The following is a 24451-nucleotide window of genomic DNA, read 5'->3' as shown; positions in this document are numbered from 1 at the left end:
TTTATAGGACTGGTGACTCTTGGTCTACCACTTGGGGTATACCGATCCCTTAAACGTTATGTATGTTGAAATAGCGTGCAGGTACTGATGTGGAGTCTTCAACTTCAAGAACACCCTGAGGCGATGTTGCAATTGGCATCATTCAGACTCTGCATTTTCCCACTTCAGATACGTCGACAAAGGTTTAATGGAATGTTGACTGACGTTTGACCTTTCATTGTCGCTGCAGTTGATGGTCAAAACATTCTCGCACATTATGGTTTTAATTTCCTGTCCATGAATATTTTGTGCAGGAATGAAAGGATAGCGTTTGTGCAAATATGTGGCTGACATTGTTCAATAATAATACTGCATTTGTATTGAATATTTCATGAACGAACCAAATCAATATTCTGCTCATCTCTGTCGCTTTCCTTTTTGGAGAGTTTACATTTATAGGTTATAGAGCCAACTGATTAAACTTGAAGTTGGAATTGACTACATTTAATTTTATTTTAATAGACAGAAAAAATGAAATTAAAGTTAAATCATTATTCAGCGCAATACCGGCTCTGAGACCGTTTTAGAAATGATTAACATACACGAAAAAGTACCAGATATTGCGAAGTCCTCATTACAGCCAAAACACTTATGAAAATATCATGAAGATTAATTTTTTTCTTTAGCCTGTGTTTGCTTCTTAACATGCACCCGTGAAGGTCCGGGTTAGAATGAGCCTTCAGTAACCCATGCTTGTCGTAAGAGGCGACTAACGGGATCGGGTGGTCAGGCTCGCTGGCTTGGTTGACACATGTCATCGGTTCCCAATTACGCAGATCGATGATCATGCTGTTGATCAATGGATTGTCTGGTCCAGACTCGATTATTTACAGACGCCGCCATAAAGCTGGATTATTGCTGAGTGTGGCGTAAAACTAAACTCACTCACTCTTAACATGCAAATACGTACATTGAAAGCATCCCCCATGTAGATGTATTAGCTTAACTTCCACTCGTTTTACCCGGACTTTGACGATTCTTGGTTGAAAGCAAACTTATGAAGAAATAATACATTCAGATTAATGCTTTTTCCCTTTATGTTTATAGTTTCTGTGGTGGTCATCTTTACCGAATATTATGTGAAACAGAACGAGATGAAGCGATGAAGGAATCTGAATGAAGCGGACATAACTATTTTACATGAGATAGTCTTTACAGAGTGAGCTCCCCTGTTTCCAGTCATTGGCTCACCATGGATAAATCTTGAGCCCTTCGCATGTTAAGTATACTACTTGTTTAAAACTGTCCGTGGTGTTTTGCACAAAGATACTACTGACGCATACTAAATGGACGATTTCAGTATAATTCAATGATACAATTGAATACACAATTTTACGATTCCAAAATATATTTCTTCGAGAGAAGCGTAATTGCGATGTGTCCATGGATAATCACAGCAATATGATTATCGATGACAAATTTCGTTGCAACAAGGTGAAAATTCATAATGATGGTGGTTAGGTGACCATGACTGAACCCGTGAAGACCCGGGGTGGATTTCGTCTTTAGTAACCCATGAAGTCTCTGTGTGTGCGTGCGTGCACGCGCCTAGTTGTTAAAGCGTTGGCTCGTCACGCCGAAGACGCGGGTTCGATTCCCCACATGGGTACAATGTGTGAAGCCCATTTCCGGTGTCCCCGCCGTGATATTGCTGGAATATTGCGGCGTAAAACCATACTCACTCAGTCCTAAGAGGCGACTAATGGGATGAGTTGGTCAGGCTCTCTGAAATGGCTGACACATGTATCTGCGTAGATCGATACTGATAATGTCAATCACTGGATGCCTGGTCCAGACTTGATTATTAACAGACAACTGTTTTACAACTGGAATATTGCAGAGGGTGGCGTGAAACGACAAACAAACAAACATGACTGAACGAGATGTCAATAGCATTATCGGACTTGAAATTTCGATACGACCAAATAGCATCTGATCGAGACATAGGGTCGTCGCTATGAGAGACATCAGAACGTGACCTGGAGATATCTTATGTTGCCCACGAGAGATCAGAACATGACTGGGAGATAACATATCTCACCACGAGAGATCAGAACGTAACCAGGAGATATACATATCTCACTACGAGAGATTAGACGGTGACTGGGAGATGGCATATGTTGCCCACGAGAGATCAGAACATGACTGGTAGATATACATATCTCACCACGAGAAATCAAGAACATAACCAGGAGATATACATATCTCACCACGAGAGATTAGAACGTGACCAGGAGATAGCGTATCTTCCACGATATCAAAACGTGACTTGCAATTGGAGATAACATATCGGAATCAGGAAAGATCAGAACGTGCCATTAAGATAACATATCGCGGCCACGCGAGATCCGAACATAGGCTAAAGACAACATCGCATAAAAGAGAGAGATCAGACTTAAGTTACAGTTTAGTTGACATAACAGGCCGTGGTCTTCAAATTTTAATTCTTGGTCCAGCTAGTGACACAGCGGATCGATTGTGGAGTGGAAGGTGCTTAAAATATATCCACATTCAGCACATTTGAGAATATTCCCGAGTATATTTAATCTTTATTACACCATGCTTCGAGCGGATTGAACATGGGATTGTGTGGCATTATAACACGTTGTCAACCACTGATGTATATTTGGAAGTCTGGCTGTAACGCTGAAAACAAATTCATTCTCGCCTGACACAATACATTAATTTAAAGCGGTGTAAAATCCCTCTTTGGTAAATGAAAAATAGGCTGATGAAGTACTTGTAAAATCTCCCACATACTTCTGCTCTTCAGGATGACTAATGCTGCTTTCGTGAAGAATGGTTCTTCATGTATTGTTTGTGAGGATGAAAATAAAAAAATGCATTACCCTATGAAAATGTGACTAAGTCAGCACTCTGTGGAAGTAAATACATGGAAAGATATTTACTAAAGAAACAAATCGTCACTGAGCATCGATGCCTCTTATACGTAGATTAAAGCAGATTTAACCTCAACGATTTACGAAAAGCCCCTTGAGCTTTAAGGTCAAATACATCACGTTACACTTTAGGAATTATTCACTACCCAGAACTAGAAACGTGAAACTACAACCGTTGTGCTACCGGTAATACAACTTGTTTGAAATATGCTCTGTAACATGAGTCGGCCTGTAGTGGCGCGATTCCTTATCTTGTGTACTGAACAGGTAACAAGATTTCAACCTGAAAATAGTAATCCCCACACAAGATGTAACAATCTCTACTTTTGTTTTGAGAAGGATTGGTTGGTTTGTTGTTTAACGCCGCGCTCAGCAATATTCAAGCAATATGGCGGAGGTCTGTAAATAATCGAGTCTGGACCAGACAATCCAGTGATCAGCATCATGAGCATCGATCTACGTTATTAAGATAAGATGGCATGTGTCAACCAAGTCAGTGAGCCTGACCACCCGATCCCATATTTAACATATCGCCTCTTCCGACAAGCATGAGTTACTGGAGACCATTTCTAACCCTGATGTTCAGGTTTGAGAAGGAAAAGGAAACTAGAAATAGCCGGGATATCAGTCCCTTGGAGTCTCTTGGTATGTCTGCGTACAGCACAAATGTAACTAAAGGTTATGGGTGTGTACTAAATGTAATGTAAACAAAGCAGATCGCTGTGCAGAGTTGCCTCCCTTGACCGTACCAGAATCCGCTTGTCGTTGTTTCACATCCACCATTCTCACATTCCATAAATTTTGATCCGCCTATAGACATAGTATATAGTTTTGATTTGATTCACAGATTCGTTCTGATAATAACGACGTTTGATGCACCGTGCACTTGTGAATTTCATCAGTTACGTAAACGTGTAAGTCCTGCGCCTGCGTCACTTCAGTCTACCGCTTACATCACGCTGACATGTCAAGATGCAACTGAATTAATGTTCACAGTGGCATTAAACACAACTCACTCAGTGTCTTGACGTTATAGATATGGTGGGGGCGGTGGGGTAGCCTTGTGGTTAAAGCGTTCGCTCGTCACGCCGAAGACTCGGGTTTGATTCCAAACATGGGTACAGTGCATGAAGCCCATTTCTGGTGTCCCCCGCCGTGATATTGCTTGTATATTGCTTAGAGCGGCGTAAAACCATATTCACTCACTCACTTAAATATGGTGCCGTTCGTGTTCTGTTTGTTGAAATAGCAACCCGAGTTGACACACCTGCGTCAATTATACGCAACATAGGTATAGCTTGTGTTGCAATAGCTGTCACCGATGCCCTCTGTCATGGCGTCTTTGTGTAGGAAAAGCGCCCGCCTGCTGAGGTCGACTGAATCTGCCCGGAGTCGACCTGTGTGTGTACCCAGTTGACAGAGAGTAAACGCTAGCATTAGAAGACAAACAATGTGTTATAATAACACCCCTGAGCCAATGTCCTGTCACCTCTCGCTCTCTACCCCAGGGTTAGTGACACCGATATTGAATATTGAACATATAGACACTGCTGTATTGTAACCATATCATTGACGATATTGACACGCTGTCAGTGATAGACCCGGGACTGCACTAATGTCCAAACTGTAGGAATGTCTGTATCATTTGCCTGTTAATTCACGACCCATAAAGCCCACTCCCCCTTCTTCTCACGCTAGGGACCAGGGAGGGAGGGCGGGAGGGTCGGGGATAGAAACAGTGAAGCTGTCACGTATTCTATTCAAGGAAGGTTGAATGGCGCGATTACTAAGAATGACAATGTTTACAAATATATAGGGAGATATAAGTGCGAAGTGTTTCTGTAAAGGAAGCATTATTCTTGGTCACAGAGGATGAGGAATATAGGCCAACATTTTGACCCCAGGATGACCCATGAAATATCAAAGAATGATTTATATTTTGTCACGAAAAGAAACATAGTGTCCACAACGAGGTTCTAAACAAAACCAAAAGGTTTCGACAGGTTCGTATCTTAGGTTAAAGTCTAGGAAATTGTCGTTTCATACAAAAAGTACCCTAAAAGATTGAAATATTTTTGCAAACAATCTTTTGCTACGCCTTTTCACCCCCTGCTGACTGGTCCCAATCTTACGCTACGCCTTGATTCCTGCTGACTGGTCCCAATCTTACGCTACGCCTTGACCCCTGCTGACTGGTCCCAATCTTACGCTACGCCTTGATTCCTGCTGACTCGTCCCAATCTTACGCTACGCCTTGATTCCTGCTCTGACTGGTCCCAATCTTACGCTACGCCTTGATTCCTGCTCTGACTGGTCCCAATCTTACGCTACGCCTTGATTCCTGCTCTGACTGGTCCCAATCTTACGCTACGCCTTGATTCCTGCTGACTGGTCCCAATCTTACGCTACGCCTTGACCCCTGCTGACTGGTCCCAATCTTACGCTACGCCTTGACCCCTGCTGACTGGTCCCAATCTAACGCTACGCCTTGACCCCTGCTCTGACTGGTCCCAATCTTACGCTACGCCTTGATTCCTGCTCTGACTGGTCCCAATCTTACGCTACGCCTTGACTCCTGCTGACTGGTTCCAATCTTACGCCTTGACTTCTGACCCTGCTCTGACTGGTCCCAATCTTACGCTACGCCTTGACTCCTGCTCTGACTGGTCCCAATCTTACGCTACGCCTTGATTCCTGCTCTGACTGGTCCCAATCTTACGCTACGCCTTGACTCCTGCTCTGACTGGTCCCAATCTTACGCTACGCCTTGACCCCTGCTGACCGGTCCCAATCTGACGCTACGCCTTGACCCCTGCTGACTGGTTCCAATCTTACGCTACGCCTTGATTCCTGCTCTGAAAGGTCTCAATCTCACGCTACGTCATTGATTCCTGCCCTGACAGGTCCCAATCTTACGCTACGCCTTGACCCCTGCTCTGACTGGTTCCAATCTTACGCTATGCCTTGATTCCTGCTCTGACCGGTCCCAATCGTACGCTGTGTCTTGAGCCCTGCTCTGACTGGTCCCAATCTTACCCTACGCCTTGGCCTCTGCTCTGACGGGCCTACGTCCTAGAGTTCGCCCTGATTCCTCCTAGGATAATCCGACACTACCCTTATATCACTTCTCTGACAGGCCCTGATCCTACATTACGCATTGATCACTGCTCTGAAGGGCCCGAATGATACAGTAATCCTGGATGCCTGCAATACGCTGACCAGAATGCTATTATACGCCCTGATCTGGCCTTTCAAACGCCCGAATACAAGACTACACCAAGATCTCTGCTCTGAGTGGCCACACTCCTACAATACGCCCTGATCTGACCTTTAAACCGTCCGAATACTAGACTACACCGAGATCTCTGCTCTAACTGGCCACAATCCTACAATACGCCCTGATCTGACCTTTAAACCTTCCGCATACTAGACTACACCAAGATCTCTGCTCTGACTGGGCCCAAACCCTACGCTACGCCGAGATCCCTTCTCTGACCTGCCCAAATCCTTCAGTACGCCTTGATCCCTGTTCAGACGGGGTATCAATCCTACGTTACGGATTGATCCCTGCATTGACAGCGCCCAGTAATACGCTACGCCTTGATCTCTTCTTTGATGCGATCCAGTACGTCTAACTACAGATCTCTGCTCCGGTCGGGTGCAACACTTGCTCGCGTTAGTCCCGCGCCTAGTGACATTTCACACAAACCATCTTGTACCCAAAACACTCACCACCTACACGGCTATTTGAGTCAGGTTGGGCGATATCATTTTCCTCTAGTAATGTAAAATGTGTACAGAAATCAAGTTAATTGGCACCGTGTATAAAGCTATTTTCACGGGGCTGGTTGAAGTCCGTCTTAATATTGTCAACTCGGCGTAAAGAGTACCAAGTGGGCGGAGAGCGATTGTCCGGCCCATTGTCAATCCATTGTCCACCCTCCACGTCCGGTGGTGACCAGAAACCGTCCCTGACACGGGTTTATTTACACGTCTCCGCTAATACCATTTTACCTACCCCCCTTCACGCCGATGACAGTTCTAGCGATGTCTTAACTCCTACAGTGGTAACATAAACTCACAACAAATACCCCACAGTCATTCTACCACAGTCGCCACAGTCGGTTGGTGTACGCGTTGAACCGAACAATCAAACAAAATCGAACACTTGTCAATGCATGTCTAATAATCATACTGTCGTCATCTTATTTCTTATAAGCAATATAATCTCTATCATAAGAGAGCGAGCATAATTTTAAGTCGTTTATAGAAATATTTCAGCAATATCATGGTGGGGGATGCTAGATATTGGCTTTATACTTTGTACCCACGTGGGGAATCGAACCCGGGTCTTCGGTGAACGATTTACCCAGAAGATCGGACTACCCTTCTGTCTTTTATTTTAAAAGAAATGATGAAATATATTATGATACTAATCTACACTTACATAGTTTAAAAGTAACAACACAACACATTTAAACAACAATAAACGTCGAGACAAAAAGAGGTAAATACTTGAAATTTGCATTTAATCACTGGGATTAAAACAATGGAACCTCTGCAATGTTAGGGTGGAATAAACAACCATCACCATCGAATTGCCAATTACTGTATGCATAATTTCAGTCACTATAAGGGGGCGGTGGGGGTAGTAGACTAGTGGTTACAGCGTTCGCTTGTCACGCCGAAGACCCGGGTTCGATTCCTCACATAGGTACAATGTGTGAAGCCCATTTCTGGTGTTCCGCGCAGTGATGTTGTTGGAATGTCGCGAAAAGCTGCGTAAACCCATGCTCACACAAAAAATGGTTGACTTTTTGTCACCTGCCTTTTTTATATAGGTATAATATTCAACATGTTTCGATTGAAGTAATTGTAAAATAACGCGAGCCCATGAATGTTGGCATTTTTGTCTTGTAATTTGATCAAGTGTTTGGCTGTTGATAAATGTTATTTTCAACGACCTTTGCCAGCCTAACGCCCACCATCGCCAGGGCCCTGCAGTGCAGCAACCAGGTCTATGTCGTTATTTTATGCAACAACAAAAACTCGGAAATGTTTAGGGAATTTCCCTAAATAATATCTTTATCTTTTGAAAAGCCGGAAGTCAGAGCAGAAAATGTTGCAGAATTCCTTATGGTATTCACTAAACCTAAACGTATTCGTTCAGCCTGCTGACAAAAAAACGGTGATACTTTACCCAGATACATTCAGTACTATGCTTGATTCGTTGATCGTGAGGGGCGGTGGGGTAGCCTAGTGGGCAATTAAAGCGTTCACTCGTCACGCCGAAGGCCTTGGTTCGATTCCCTACATGGGTACAATGTGTGAAGCCCATTTCTGGTGTCCCCCACCGTGATTTTGCGGGAATATAGCCAAACGCGGCGTAAAACCAAACTCGCTTACTCACTCGTTGATGAAATATGTGTTATGTTGATATAATGTGCCATTCAACGTGATGGTCAAGTCAAATATGCCCACATATTAAGCTTACTATACGGGCTGGGCTCCGTCTAAGCGCAAGCGAGCAAAACATAAAACGCAGTTAAGCACCGGATCTACTGAAGTACAGCCACGTTTTATCGAATACGTGCATGTATTTATTTATGAAAATGAGGTGAGGTGAGGTGAAATTGGGTTTAACGTCGTGCTTGAGAATATTTCGCTCATATGACGACGTGCATGCGTGTGTATGTGTATGTGCGGCTGCTTGTACTAGCCCAGACTGAAGCTGGTTTTATAGTGCTAGCCCACTGAGATACCATGCCGCAGTGAAGCATGAATACCCCACTCAGACACATTATACTGACTCCGAGCCGACCAGTCCTTGTTGTACCCATTAATGCCGAGCGCCAGGCAGGGCCCAACAAGTACCATATTTTTACGTCTTTTTGTATGACGCGGTCGGGGATCGAACCCGCGACCTTCTGCTCTCCGGGCGGACGCTCTAACCACTACACCACGGAGGCGGTCTATTAAAATGAAGTCTCTAGTTTATAAACATTTGAATTTCGTAAGAGTCTGGATGAGTATGAATATAATTGATATGAGTGAAGGTGTTTAGTTTTACTCCGCTTTTAGCAATATTCCAGCAATATCACGGCGGATTATCGATATGACTTAATACGTGTAACAGTTAATTGGATACAAATTAAGCTAACACGTATACCTCACTTAACAAAATATGGATTGTAATTATAGGAATTATACGACCGGGGGAGTACTGAAGGCTATACACACCTCACACGTTCGAGCGGTATTGTCTTAATGTACAAAGCATGTGTAGAACAGCAAGTCTCGTGAAGTTGACATGTGTTTACGATAGTGGCGTAGATACCACTCTGGGTGCCGTTGTACAAAGCGATCTTAGCGCTAAGGTGACCGTAACTCCCATACTTTAACATAGACTTAAGGTAGCCTTAGCGCTAAGGTTGTTTTGAACAACGGCACCCTGAACATTAAACAATATTAATGAAATGGTACAAATATAATGAATATACTGATTGAAACAAATAAAGCAACGTTACTTCATCGCAGTATTCATATTCTAATGTTAGAATTCAGATTTTCACTCATAGTGAAATGCAAAGCTTACTGAGAACCTGGAAAATGTCTATTCCGAAGGATTTCAAGACAAAGGAGTTCTTCTCGCAGTCGTTCGTTGGTATTCCATAATCTTTGGTTAATTTGCTACAAAATTGAAAATGGTCGTTCATGTATTGGTTGGACATTGTTTTGTTTGTTTGTTGCGTTAATTTTATGTTTGAGGATATCCGTATTTGAACATAATGATGAAATGGTTCTACCACCTTTACAATGTGTTATTTCCAGAACGTGGTAAGGATATCTTTCTTATATATTGTAGGACCTGTTTGTGCTTGCTAAATGCTTGAGTCTGTTATATATTTGCTTGCGTTTAATTTCACCGGCTATGCCCCTTAAGACAATTGTGGGGATTCTATAACCCTGGATGTTTAAGTGCGTGGGGGACATTTGTAACTGTTTAAAGGTGGACATGGTGTTGGGGTAGCTGTTGACGCTGACGTTAATGTTGTCGAGTGGGGACAAGCACCCTGTAGTGTTTGCTCTTACTGTGGTCACGTGACGTGACAGGGACAAGGGTCCGATGACACATTCCACGTAGAGGCCGGGCGCGTGAAGATGTCGGCGTCTGTTGAATATACATGGTTTAAACTTCACTAAGGACAATTAGTTCACTACACCTTGAAAACTCAGGAAATCGCTGAGTCGATGTTCCATAAGAATGTGACGGCGACATGTGAAGAATAATGATAGGTCTGCTGTCAGGGTGATGCCTGTTCATATAAGGGGACGGGGGGTTAGCCTAGTGGTTAAAGCGTTCGCTCGTCACGCCAAACACCCGGGCTCGATCACCACATGGGTACAGTGTGTGAAGGCCAATGCTGGTGTCCCCCACCGTGATATTGCTGGAACATCGCTAAAAGTGCCGTTAAAACCAAACTCTGTCACTCACTATTCATTCAGGAACTGACTAAACGTGTTGAAATTAAAGCTTAAAGGCGAGTATAGATTTTAATTTTTCAATAGTTAACAATTTTATTTTGCTGGAAAAAACCCGAGCAAACAAGTCGTATGAGGTGTGGCAATTCATCGATCAGAGTTGCTTCCCTTAGGAGAGTCAGAATCCTGTGAACAAGGCTACCGCCTAATTTATCTTAGACTTTTCTCATACATGAGGCTGACTAGCTAACGGAAATGTCCTTCAATAAAGCATTAAAAAACATGATGAAATATACCAGAGATTTATGATGCAGAATTTTACTCCCTGGATGCAGTCATTTGCATTTTTGTATCAGGATTTGTATTCAAAAAGTGCAAAGAGATATAACATTATTAGTATTTTATATCCATTTAATTAAACATTCTGATTGCCAGGACGTTTTGATAACCCCGGGGTTAATCTATCAGCTCATTACACCGAAGATCCAGGTCCTATTCCCTGTATGAGTTAGAACCTAGTCTTATGTAAAACATGTTATATTTGGGATGACACTTTCTCACTGAAGTAGTACTAGTACTTTTGTTCTAGTACTTTTGTTGGGTTGTCTCATCCGGGATGTGTACCCACACCTTCCGAGTCAGGCACCTAATCGCCAGCACTCAAAGTCAGCCGTCTAACCCACTCAGCCTACGCAGTTCCACAAAAGTAAGTCGGACAACTGGTCGTCTAGACCACGGACTTTGTGTACCCCTCTGATAAGTGTAAAGTGTCTTAGTTTCTTCTATTTACATTTGATGTTGCGTTATGCCCCATCGGTCATATCACTGGTCAGTCGGTCAATAGGATACGAGGGCGGTTGGGTAGCCCAGTAGTTAAAGCGTAAGCTCCTCACGCCGAAGACACGGGTTCGATTCCCCACAAGGGTACAATATGTGAAGACCATTTCTTGTGTCCCCGCCGTGTTATTGTTGGAATATTGCTAAAAGAGTAGTAATCACTTGAGGTTGTGTAATCACTTGAGGTTTTGGTTTAATGCACAAAGTAACTCATTGTTGCAAAGGATAGGGTGGTTAGGGTAGGTGTCTTGGCAAAATGCCAGTCGTACCCCGGCACGGGACGACGCTCATCCCATCAACCACTGGTTTGTCCATTCCACACGTGATTATGACCAAAGCGCATGAAAAACGATAGCGATCAAACATTCATCCGATCTACCAACAGACAGAAATTAGCAATGACGACCTGGACGTGTTAAAGGAAACATAGGCTAAGATATGATGCCTCATGTACGTTACGTGTACAATATATATCGGGGAACCCGGGCCAGCAATAGCTATCAGAATGACCCTGAGCAATTCCGCGTGGGCCGCCTCCAGTACATAAAACATGCAATGAATTCAACAACACCCTTTCTTTGAGCATGTGATAGTGTCGAGCAGACCAGTAGCTCATGATTCCCCGGAGTTGGGTGTGGGACATGCCTGCCGCATTCCTCGATAAGTGCTCACCTATATTAGCTTAAACCTATGACCTGGCACCGGAAGTTATGCATGGAGAATCCCCTTATATACAAACACATGCAGACAACATGCATTGTATCTATACGCTTCCGTGGCACAAGAAGATTCTGAAGAATTTTTATCCTTTTGGAAAAATGACAAGACAACTTCCGGTCTTGATGGCTACAGTCACGAAAATCAACATTTCCACGTACTCCATGTTCTGAAGATCCTGAACTCCAAACAGTGCTGTTATGTAACATGGACTCGCTTGGTCAGACTCTCATACACACCGCCGTTGTTCATCTCCGTGCTCTTATCATCAGTTCGCATATTTTACGTGACATATGCGGCTCATGTTCTCGGTAAATGTCGTCTCTTTCCGCAGCTTGCCGAAGACAAGGAAGTGTTGTGTGTGCGTGGAAAATACGGAAGCGACTTCGTGAGGATTTACCAGCACCAAGGCAGATGTTTGACACTTAAGCGCAACAATTAGTACACGACAGATAGTACATCATTCTAAATCATTCAGAATATTAATTATATAACTGTGAGGTCATCTGTTTAATAGTAAATCATAAAGAAACAGATGTCTCCTTCGTTGTGACAAATGATATTCGGCGTAAAACAACATTCAGTCATTCACTATCTCCTCAAATACAAAACAGCTACTTCAGAAAACAAAATATATCGCGTCATTGATCAATACTCAACAGTAAGTATCCAAATTGTTAAAAGAAAACAAATTCGTTCATAAAATACTGTTGTCTTTTCTAGATCGATACAATCCATTGAACAAGAGTACCAAACTCTTTATGATCAGCGGCCTAGTGGTGAAGGCGCTCGCCCGTCACGCCGAAGACCGGGGTTCGATTCCCCACATGGACACAATGTATGAAGCCCATTTCTGGTGTCCCCCGTCGTGATATTACTGGAATATTGGTAAAGGGGGCGTAAAACTCGTTCGCTCACTTTAAGATCGGATCTTTATCCCGATATGGAGGTCGTATCGGAGGTCGTATCGGGTGAACTTTGTAATCAACCAATCAGCTTCTAAGTACTCGTTGCAAGTGAATGAATCTGACAAGCATATCTAATTTCAAACGGGAGGAAATCAATAGAATTGTGGAATTCCGACGGCCAAAAAGTAAAGCCTCACCATTAACTGCATGTGGATATGTTACCCACCCTGTTGTCCTGACCGACATAGTATTTACACCCACGATTGATTGAGGATTAGTGTCCTGAGTGGTTTTCCAAATCGAGGCGGTAACGAAGCCGAATCGTTTTAGAAAGCTGACACCTGATTGGCTCAAGAACTCACGCATCGTTCATTTACAGTTCGCTTGGGGTTCATCTGACCTTCTTTGAGGGTGTCCTGAGATTTGAAGAGAGAGGTGGCGTATCGACAGAGTAAAAAGTCTAATATAATGGGATTGTTAATATGTTACTCGCATTATATAAGGTTATGCGTTAACTAGGTGTTACCATTATGCTCATCAAGTTATATTACTGCCACTTATACGAGGACGGTGAGGTAGCCTAGTGGTCACGCCGAAGACCCGGGTTCGATTCCCCACATGGGTACAATGTGTGAAGCCCATTTCTGGTATCCCCAGTCATGATACTGCTGGAATATTGCTAAACGCGGCGTAAAACTAAACTCACTTACTCAGTTACACAGCAATGCTTTAAGTCTGAAACATATTTTCAATAGACTCTTTCTACACAGAATACATTTCTCTCCTGTGAAAGTTTTTCCTGCTGATGAATGGAGCCGTCATGATTTGTTTCTTGATTGGTTTTGGTTTCATATAATACACAAAAAGCCCAACTCATCATGAGATCGGTGTTGAAACCGAGACTGTTCTACGACAGTGTATTCTATGATGCTTATAACAAATCAGCCTCTGGTTTATGTCCCTTAGTCGTCCAAGGAACGTAAGCCATCAGTCCATTTGGCATTAATCAAGCATACGCCGTTTTATTACTGACGCCATGTCCGGCCTTCACCGATAATCAGTTCCGTTTGTTGTCATACATTGCACCAAGCCATATCCCAGCTATACGACGGCGTTTTGTAACTGGACAACGCAATCGAGTGATTGACATTGTGCGCATCGTCCCAGCGGAATATGATGACTTGCTTCAACAGTGTCAGTCAGGCCGACCGCTGGATCCTTCAGTCGCCTATTACGGTTGGCTGGTTGGTTGATTGGTTTAACGCCGCACTCAGCAATATTCCAGCTACATGGTCCAGTCTGGATCAGACAATCCAGTGATCAACAGCATGAGCATCGATCTGCGCAATTGGGATAACATGTGTCAACCAAGTCAGCGAGCCTGACCACCCGATACCGTTAGTCGCCTCTGATGACAAGCATGGGCTACTGAAGATCAATTCTAACCCTCATCTTCATGGTTCGCATATTACAACAGACATGGGTTACTGAAGACCAATTCTGAGTCTGATCTAAACTGATAAACCACAACCCAAGTCAAATTTTCCCCGAATGTTAAATTGTTACTCGCTGATTTTACCAAAATAGCCAAAGACACTCCCTTTTAATAACGATAGTTGTCACACAGTACAAAATATACAAATAGACTAATTAACGCCTACGATAAAATCAAGTGTATTCATTAAGGAAGATATATTGTCTGCAGTGATGGCGCTGACATGTAAGGTCTAATGGGCAATGAAGGTGGTGATAACGATGTCCTGATTTTAATCTTAAACACCTCCTTTGCCTTTAAATACATTTGTATGAACCACTTTCAGGCTCTCCATCGAGACAGACGGAGAACCGATCTTATCGCAGAGTTAACGACGAGGCTTGTGGTATCCAACATAAAAATAAATGGTAATGACGTCACGCGATGGGTCGTCTTGTAAAGGAACAGAGGTAATGACATATCTATAATCTGTAAAGTCGAGTTTGGTGTCTCTTCACACCATACGTGCCGCAGGCTAGGTTCGGAGCAATGGCATGACCGCGCACAGGACGTGCCACTTCCGGTTCTCTTCAGAACACCTCATTGTCGTCAATGACCATGGTGTCGCTGACTCCCCCGCACAGTCGCGTGTCAGATACTATTTCAGATTGGTCTGTTTCCCTACTCAAGAGCACGCCTTGCCTCTCAACCCTTTACACCGTTCGGCCATCACTAGTCTCTGAAGAACAGAGAGGAGCCTCACGTCAGCCATATTGGAGACCAAAACCCATTGGACGAAGACAAGGAAATGACGGACTGGACGAATCACAACGAGTGAGTGAGTGAGTTTAGTTTTACGCCGTACTCAGCAATATTCCAGCTATATGGCGGCGGTCTGTAAATAATCGAGTCTGGACCAGACAATCCAGAAATCAACAGCATAAGCATCGATCTACGCAATTGGGAACCGATGACATGTGTCAACCAAGTCAGCGAGCCTGACCTCCCGATCCCGTTAGCCGCCTCTTACGACAAGCATAGGATACTGAAGATCAATTTTATCCCGGATCTTCACGGGCCACGAATTACAATGAACTATACCGACAATGATTTGGTGGCTGCTTTCGAAATCATTTTGCTAAATATGATAGGGTTTGGAAGACCGGGCTATTGATTGGTGCAATTTGTTTATGCTGACTACAAGAACAATGGAATTTGATACGATGGTGGACTTCCTGGCAAAAAACAGAAAGAATTTATGTTTGGTCATACATGTAATTTTCACAAATGGAGTAATAGAACTAGTAATAGAAGTGGTAGAAAATAGTAGACTTAAGTATATGTACTCCCTCATTCAACCACTCAAACAACAAATCAACAACAAATCACAAATGGAGTAATAGAACTAGTGATAGAAGTGGTAGAAAATAGTAGACTTAAGTATATGTACTCCCTCATTCAACCACTCAAACAACAAATCAACCACTCACTCGCCAGGCCGCCATATAGCTGGAATATTGCTGAGTGCGGCGTAAAACTAAACTCACTCGCACAACTGCACACTCAGTTCACCACATCCAAAGAGATAAACCCATCCATCAGCTCATTCAGCTCATCCATCAGCTCGTTCAGCTCACCCATCAGCTCATTCAGTCATCCCTCAAGAAATACCATTTAATCCATCCAGGATTGTTTGATCTTACCAAGTGCTCACAACTCACTTACTCTTGCCAGGAGACAGACAGGTAGCAATGCTCACCGACTTGTATTCGTTTTCTTTCTAATATTTAAATGTCACTTAAAAACTTAATTATGAACCACATATATACCTGAGATATCTCTATGACTATGCGCCATAAGTACGCTTGCAGAAATTCATAATCCTAATGGTAACCAAAAAATCAAATGTCACCATGACAGAATGAGTAACAGCTGTTCAGGTAATGAAGTTTGTATGCCATGTCATTTTTTTTATCGATGTAAGGTTTATCAGGCGTTATGATGGAAATGTAAATCTACTTTCACCGACTGTGCGCTCAATAAACGTGTGCTCTCAGGACCTTTCTATGTTGGTTGCCCAAGCGAGGGGACTCCGTACTCCGCGGGGTCATCTCGACGGTGTGTGGACTTGTCGACAGAGGCTTGGCGCTGTCTGCAGACAATCTGGCTAATCTTATCACACAGAGGCTGTTAACTGACAACATATCGAAACATTTACACACATATGACTTGTAAGTACCAATAAACCGATTTGAAATCCGCTTTCCAAAATATTAACCTTGAAGATGTTGTTTTGTTTCGTTGGGTATCTCTCTTTAGGAAGGTAGGAGTTAGGAAGGTTCCATGATGTATAAAGGAGTTATGTTATTAGTCTGTCATACAGACCCTGACGAAAATCCAAGAAAGCCCACGCAAGTTAAGAAAATGTGGCAAGTCCAGATTTCCACAGCTTCTGAAAATGAAGAAAGTCTCAGGGATCCTTCTCATGATATTTATGTATTTTACTATGAACATTTTTTCTGTAAAATATGTTAATTTCAGACACTAGTAACTGTTGTTAGTCAATTCTGTTGTATGACCTCCGTTGAATGTTCCATATGTGTATCTGTTGAATGTTCGTTAAGTGGATAACTATTTGGTGTTCCTTGGTCTGATTGTGTGTTTGGTGTTCCTCTGTAGAGTGTTCAATAGGCTTGGGCTGTAGTGAGTTTCATTTTCATATTGGTTGTGTTGAGTGAGTGTGGTTTTACGCCGCTTCTGGCAATATTGAAGCAATATAATGGCGGGGGACACCAGAAACGGTTTTGAACTGTCTTGTTATGGGTTTGGTCTGAGCAAGCGATGCCAACACACTGTCTCACCTTGCCAACATCATGCTGTCATCACAAATGTCGGCATTGTGTCACTCACGGGTACCCGTTTCCCGGGCATGATGATACTTTTTACACCACAGTGTTTGTGAGATCATGTGGTTACGTTGCAATCTTCTCAATTTATTTTAATGAAGACATATATCATCAGTTATGATTTAGAGCATAGTTTTGTCACATAAATCCAATTCATGATGTATACTGAGGTATCTATTTGGATAAACCATCTGATATCCTGACATAGACTGTATCACAGTCCCTGAACCGTATTATTTTCCTTCTGTCCACCCTTTCTGAAATGATAAAGCCCTAAATAAAGCCTCTTGATTTCCTCAACTTCAGGAATATTTCGTCTCAGTGGGGCTCCTTTTCAATTTATTAGTCTAAGGATATGTTTGTTTCCATCAAAATGAAATTAATCAGAGACTAAGCGTTAGTCTTCTCCTCATACAAGGCGGGGCGGTGGGGTAGTCTAGTGGTTAAAGCGTTGGCTCGTCACGCCGAAGACCCAGGTTCGAATCCCCACATGGGTACAATGAGTGAAGCCCATTTCTGGTGTCCCCCCGCCGTGATATTGCTGGAATATTGCTAAAAGCGGCGTAAAACCAAACTCAGTCAGTCAGTCAGTCATACAAGGCACCTCATACATGTTGCATCCCTGTTTTGTGTCAAACAATTTCATTTGTATCAAGAGCATTTCAGTCATCTGATGTTGAACAGAAGAAACAACACATAGTTCACAAAATAGTAAAAAAACATATTTGAAATTAAAATTCTTGAGGCAAACCACGACTCCGTAAATCAATGGAAACATCAAACACGGCTCACATGTCGAGGAAATAAAATAAAACGAACATCGGAATCAATCAACAGTAGACATAACAAATTTGTGAATTTGAAATGGATAGACGTCTGTTACTACGATTTACCTTCAAGCGCTGACCAGATCATGTGTCAATCTCACAATATATATGTTTAACTCAAAATCATACAGAATTAGAACTGTACGTGTGCTCTCCGAAACGGTCCATAGACGGCCGTTACAGTCGTATTTCATTCTTGCTGCGATAGCGAATAACACGTTTACCTGTATCTCAGCACCACTTTCGCCTCGTTATTTTCACCGCTGGAAAGATGCCTTGCGCATCATATCTCAGAAATAAATTTGACCTGCACTCTTTCGATTCCCTCTGCTTTGATGTTGTTGTGAAACAAGGAGATATATTTATCTTAATTATATAACATTACGAGTCGCTGAGCCAGCAGCGGTGGCAAGCTGTATCTGACGTTAGACTTATCGGAACATGTTGGGATGGAGTTGTGTAAGGCCGTTTCTGTTGGCGCCCGAGGCATTCAGATGATCGTACTTTCCTTTAGAAATATGTTAATTCTAAGTAAGAAGTATGATCCTTGAATAGTCTCTTTTCTTTTCACAAGCACATAACGGCGAGTTACGTCATGAAAACATATGTCGAGGAAGACGTTCAAATATGTACGCATGCACCCCTAAAACATGTGAGTTGAGTGAGTGAGTGAGTTTAGTTTTTCGCCGCACTCAGCAATATTCCAGCTATATGGCGGCGGTCTGTAAATAATCGAGTCTGGACCCGACAATCCAGTGATCAAAAGCATGAGTATCGATCTGCGCAATTGGGAACCGATGACATGTGTCAACCAAGTCAGTGAGCCTGACCACCCGATCCCGTTAGTCTTACGACAAGCATGGGTTACTGAAGGCCAATATTCTAACCCTGTCCTTCACGTTTAGGTAAAACATGTGAATTGATATGAGTGTCAATACGGTATTAACCCGAAAACAGAAGTGTTCAATTTGGATCAAACATGCGTGTGCTTGTAAAAAAACCTTTCGTACATAATTGCATGCATGGACGTGACACTTCGTGACACAAATGGCTGGTACAGAAATTCTAGTCGTCAGATTTGTACAAGCTGTACAAAAGTTAGATGAGAGTTGTAGTCATATCGCTGTTGCAAAGTAAGACATGAGGTGTAGTGACGTCAGATATCTATTCGGATGACGTCAGATATCTATTGGGATGACGTCAGATATCTATTGGGATGACGTCAGAAAAAACGCAGTGACGTCCGATATCAGCTGTTTTGAAACCAGATGCGCGTTATCGGAATGTTACATTTCATGTGTAGGGAAATCAGATACCAGCTGTTTTGAAGTCAGATCGTCGTCTCTGGTCAAGTCAGATGTGAACTGTGGATATCAGATGTAGAGACGTCACATATGTTTCGGCTTTATTGAAGTTGATATCACATTGTGGAAGCTGCATATCAGTTGTAGTGAAGTAAGACATCAGCTGTAGTCAAGTCAGTTACATCGGCTGTGGTGACGTCAGATAGTACCTTATGGAGAAAACAGTGATCCGTTGTCGTGAAGACAGATTTCAGTCCTGGTAAATTCTTATGTGAGTTGTAGTGAAGGTATAGATATTAATTGCACTGGAGTCAGTTTTTGTTGTAATGAGGCGAGTCAGATCTATGTTGTAATGAGGAGTCAGATCGATGTTTAATGAGAGTCAGATCGATGTTGTAATGAGGAGTCAGATATATGTTGTAATTGAGGAGTCAGATATATGTTGTTGTAATGAGAGTCAGATCTATGTCAGATATTGTAATGTATGCGTTGTAATGAGGAGTCAGATATATGTTGTAATGAGGAGTCAGATATATGTTGTAATGAGGAGTCAGATCGATGTTTAATGAGAGTCAGATCTATGGTGTGATGAGGAGTCAGATATACGTTGTAATGAGGACTCAGATATATGTTGCAAATGAGGAGTCAGATATATGTTGTAATGAGGAGTCAGATCTATGTTTAATGAGAGTCAGATCTGTGGTGTGATGAGGAGTCAGATATACGTTGTAATGAGGAGTCAGATATATGTTGTAATGAGGAGTCAGATATACGCTGTAATGAGGAGTCAGATATATGTTGTAATGAGGAGTCAGATCTATGTTGTAATGAGGAGTCAGATCTATGTTGTAATGAGGAGTCAGATCTATGTTGTAATGAGGAGTCAGATCTATGTTGTATTGAGAGTCAGATCTATGTTGTAATGGGGAGTCAGATATATGTTGTAATGAGGAGTCAGATATATGTTGCAATGAGGAGTCAGATCTATGTTGCAAATGAGGAGTCAGATCTATGTTGTAATGAGGAGTCAGATCTATGTTTAATGAGGAGTCAGATCTATGTTGTAATGAGGAGTCAGATCTATGTTGTAATGAGAACTCAGATATATGTTGTAATGAGAGTCAGATCTATGTTGCAAATGAGGAGTCAGATCTATGTTGTAATGAGGAGTCAGATCTATGTTGTAATGAGGACTCAGATATATGTTGTAATGAGAGTCAGATCTATGTTGCAATGAGGAGTCAGATCCATGTTTAATGAGAGTCAGATATATGTTGTAATGAGGAGTCAGATATATGTTGTAATGATGACTCAGATATATGTTGTAATGAAGAGTCAGATCGATGTTTAATGAGAGTCAGATCTATGGTGTGATGAGGAGTCAGATATACGTTGTAATGAGGAGTCAGATATATGTTGCAAATAAGGAGTCAGATATATGATGTAATGAGGAGTCAGATCTATGTTTAATGAGAGTCAGATCTGTGGTGAGGTGAGAGTCAGATATATGTTGTAATGGGGAGTCAGATATACGTTGTAATGAAGAGTCAGATATATGTTGTAATGAGGAGTCAGATATACGTTGTAATGAGGAATCGGATATATGTTGTAATGAGGAGTCAGATCTATGTTGTAATGAGGAGTCAGATCTATGTTGTAATGAGGAGTCAGATCTATGTTGTATTGAGAGTCAGATCTATGTTGTAATGGGGAGTCAGATATACGTTGTAATGAGGAGTCAGATATATGTTGCAACAGAGACCATATACTGGTTGCAATGAGGAGTCAGATCTATGTTGGCAAATGAGGAGTCAGATCTATGTTGTAATGAGGAGTCAGATCTATGTTGCAATGAGGAGTCAGATATATGTTGTAATGAGGAGTCAGATCTATGTTGTAATGAGGACTCAGATCTATGTTGTAATGAGAGTCAGATCTATGTTGCAAATGAGGAGTCAGATCTATGTTGTAATGCGGACTCAGTTCTATGTTGTAATGAGGACTCAGATATATGTTGTAATGAGAGTCAGATCTATGTTGCAATGAGGAGTCAGATCTATGTTTAATGAGAGTCAGATATATGTTGTAATAAGGACTCAGATATGTGTTGTAATGAGAGTTAGATATATATTGTAATGAGGAGTCAAATATATGTTGTAATGAGAGTCAGATATATGTGGTAATGAGAGTCAGATATATGTTGTAATGAGGACTCAGATATAGGTTGTAATGAGAGTCAGATCTCTGTTGCAATGAGGAGTCAGATATAGGTTGCAAATGAGGAGCCAGATGTAGGTTGCAATGAGGAGTCAGTTATATGTTGTAATGAGGAGTCAGATATATGTTGTAATAAAGAGCCAGATATATGTTGTAATGAGGAGTCAGATATATGTTGTAATGAGGAGTCAGATCTATGTTGTGATATCTGACTCCTCATTTGCAACATATATCTGACTCCTCATTTGCAACATATATCTGACTCTCATTACAACATATATCTGGCTCTTCATACAACATATATATGACTCCTCATTACAACATAGAATTTTGTCTAACATAAAGGGATTTTAAACCCATTTTACTATTCAAGTATAACTTGTCGCTTTAGTTACTGAAGCAATGGGTAAATTAGAAACTAATTTTGTCCGAAGTTCCCAGACATGCAATACGGCGATATCCCAAATATTTAACTCGGAAGAGATATTTTTTTCAGAATGCTTAGTTTTAAAAAGAATATCTCAATATATGAAGCGTCGCTATCATCCGCACCATGTACACGTTCTGTTAGCGTCATGTTTATAGTTCTGGTGAACCGAGGCTAGCATCAACAGCCGCTACCTGCTCCTCCCCACCTTCTGTAGCATCTGTTCTCGCGGTGATATATTTACACCCGGCAACCCTCTCACTTGTTAGCTACTGCGGAATCTGTAAACTACTGCATTTCGTCGACTGTGTCACTCAGCAGGAGAAAAACGTCTGATGTTACAGCCAGAGTGTCTCTGCTGGGTTCATTGAACAACGAGTAAACAGATGGAAATAAAGTTGACGAGTTAAATGATCTTAGAGTTGAAGTTTATTGATGTTTTGGTGGAAGGTCGGTATATGTTGGACAACGGGGGCTGGAGCTTCTGTGTAAGTTAGTGGTGCATGAGTGAGTGAGTGAGCGAGTGCGTGCGTGAGTGGGTGAGTGGGTGAGCGATTGCGTGCGTGCGTGCGTGAGTGAGTGAGTGAGTGAGTGAGTGAGTGAGTGAGTGAGTGAGTGAGTGAGTGGGCGAGTGAGTGAGTGGGTGAGCGAGTGCGTGCGTGAGTGAGTGAGTGAGTGAGTGAGTGAGTGAGTGAGTGAGTGAGTGAGTGAGTGAGTGAGTGAATGAGTGAGTGGGCGAGTGGGTGAGTGGGTGAGTGACACTTTTGTCCTGACACCGCGGGTAGTTTGGTAAATGATTCCCTATCATGCTGCATGATCCATTTAGCACGACCCACTAATACACAACAGGAGTTCTCTCATATTGCTTTGTTTAATATGGTAGAATCAACCTGTCCTTAACTACCTTTATACCATTGTATCATTAAAGAACCCCGTGACCCTTAACTTCTTTTGAATTATGTATGCAAATAAAGTTATGTCACTTCTTTTGACCTACATGTACTTGCAGAATGTGTTCGACTTGATGTGCGGTGAGTTTCAGTGCTATTTCTTCTCAATTAGTTTCAGACATGATGCCACGGCAACCAGGTGTATAACAATGATAAGACCATAGCATTGCGCTATATTTCCACACCAGATCAGAGCTACATAATTAATCCAGTCCATGGATACGTGGGCAGTCGATTTTGCATTTTCAGCTTCATGGGGAGAGTTCATACCAACCAGTCTGTGAAGAACCAGAAGGATAACACTCACATTACCATGTAACACTACCGGGTACCCATGGACTGCTGGATCAACTACTTTGAACAAAGTCACTTGCCCCCAAAGGACACACTATGAGCTTCAGTGAGGAGCAGGGCCAAAGCTCAGAAACTTACAGGAATCAACTCGCCGGAAACGGTCACCCAAAGTGACCAACGTTGACCTGTCCGCTGTTCGCAGGACCACGCCCTACCGTCCAATAGAGACAGGAACCAGAATAATGGACAACATTTAATATTCTTCATAACCCACGAAGATGCACTGACTATGCCTCTCTTCTTATCATATAAAGCAGGTGCTCGCGCAACTCGAAACGCAGCGAATAGTTTATCTGAGGAAGGGTCGGGTCCAACCGTTGTAGATGTATTGAGGAGTTTTTTTAACAGACTGCTAGGCATGCATGCTTTGAGTTCTCAGGGGCTGTGTAGAAAGAACACATGAATGGCACTGTATACTAAAATCACCTGCGTTACAATAACCCAGAAATCAGTGACAAAAAGTGAGAATACATTACTTAAAATTGCAGGTTTATATTCTTTAAGGAACAGGTGGCAATATTTTATTGATGTCGATTGCAATAACACCGATGTTCTTCTATTCTTGGTGGTGTTTGCGCGCACATGCTTACATGCTCAAACCATCTCAAGGAAAATATTTGGCGATCAAGATATATTCTCCTCCAGTTTCAAATTCCATAGCAAACCCCAGTTGCAGGCGTTTAAAAAAAATACGAGATCCAATCACGTTTTTGTACTGAAAACTGTAATCTAGAACTTGATATATATACACAAGCACCAGCATGTACATGCCATGTTAATTGCAAAGGGTTATACATCATTTCACCCATACAAGTACACGTTCATATATTATCGAACCCGGTGTAATGCCACAGATACCGTATCAGAGAGCCATGTCCCCTAAAGGCGTGTACATACCGGCGCTTAGTTGTATCCATCCTCTCTTATCCAGGGTTTTCTGTCTCCATATTATTTAGATAAATATTTTGAAAGAGTCGTGCGGTCCTTAACTTCTTTTGAGCCGAAATCATGGAGATGTAATACATGTGATGAGACTGGGTTTAGTTTTAAGTCGCTTTTACCAATATTCCAGCATTATCACAGCAGGGGACAGAAGAAATGGGCATCAC

General features: G+C 42.2%; 1 long non-coding RNA gene across 1 annotated transcript; it reads left to right on the top strand.

Annotated features, from left to right (window-relative positions):
- On the top strand, positions 1 to 24451 carry LOC124275647. Its single transcript, XR_006898328.1, has 3 exons — positions 1 to 12; positions 8664 to 8673; positions 24376 to 24451. It is a non-coding gene; the product is annotated as an uncharacterized LOC124275647 (long non-coding RNA).

Source organism: Haliotis rubra, unplaced genomic scaffold (assembly GCF_003918875.1).
Source record: "Haliotis rubra isolate DU_JTF1 unplaced genomic scaffold, ASM391887v1 Scf200, whole genome shotgun sequence".
NCBI classification, from domain to species: domain Eukaryota; kingdom Metazoa; phylum Mollusca; class Gastropoda; order Lepetellida; family Haliotidae; genus Haliotis; species Haliotis rubra.
Note: the sequence above shows the minus strand (reverse complement) of the source record. Positions and strands in the feature narration are given on the sequence as shown.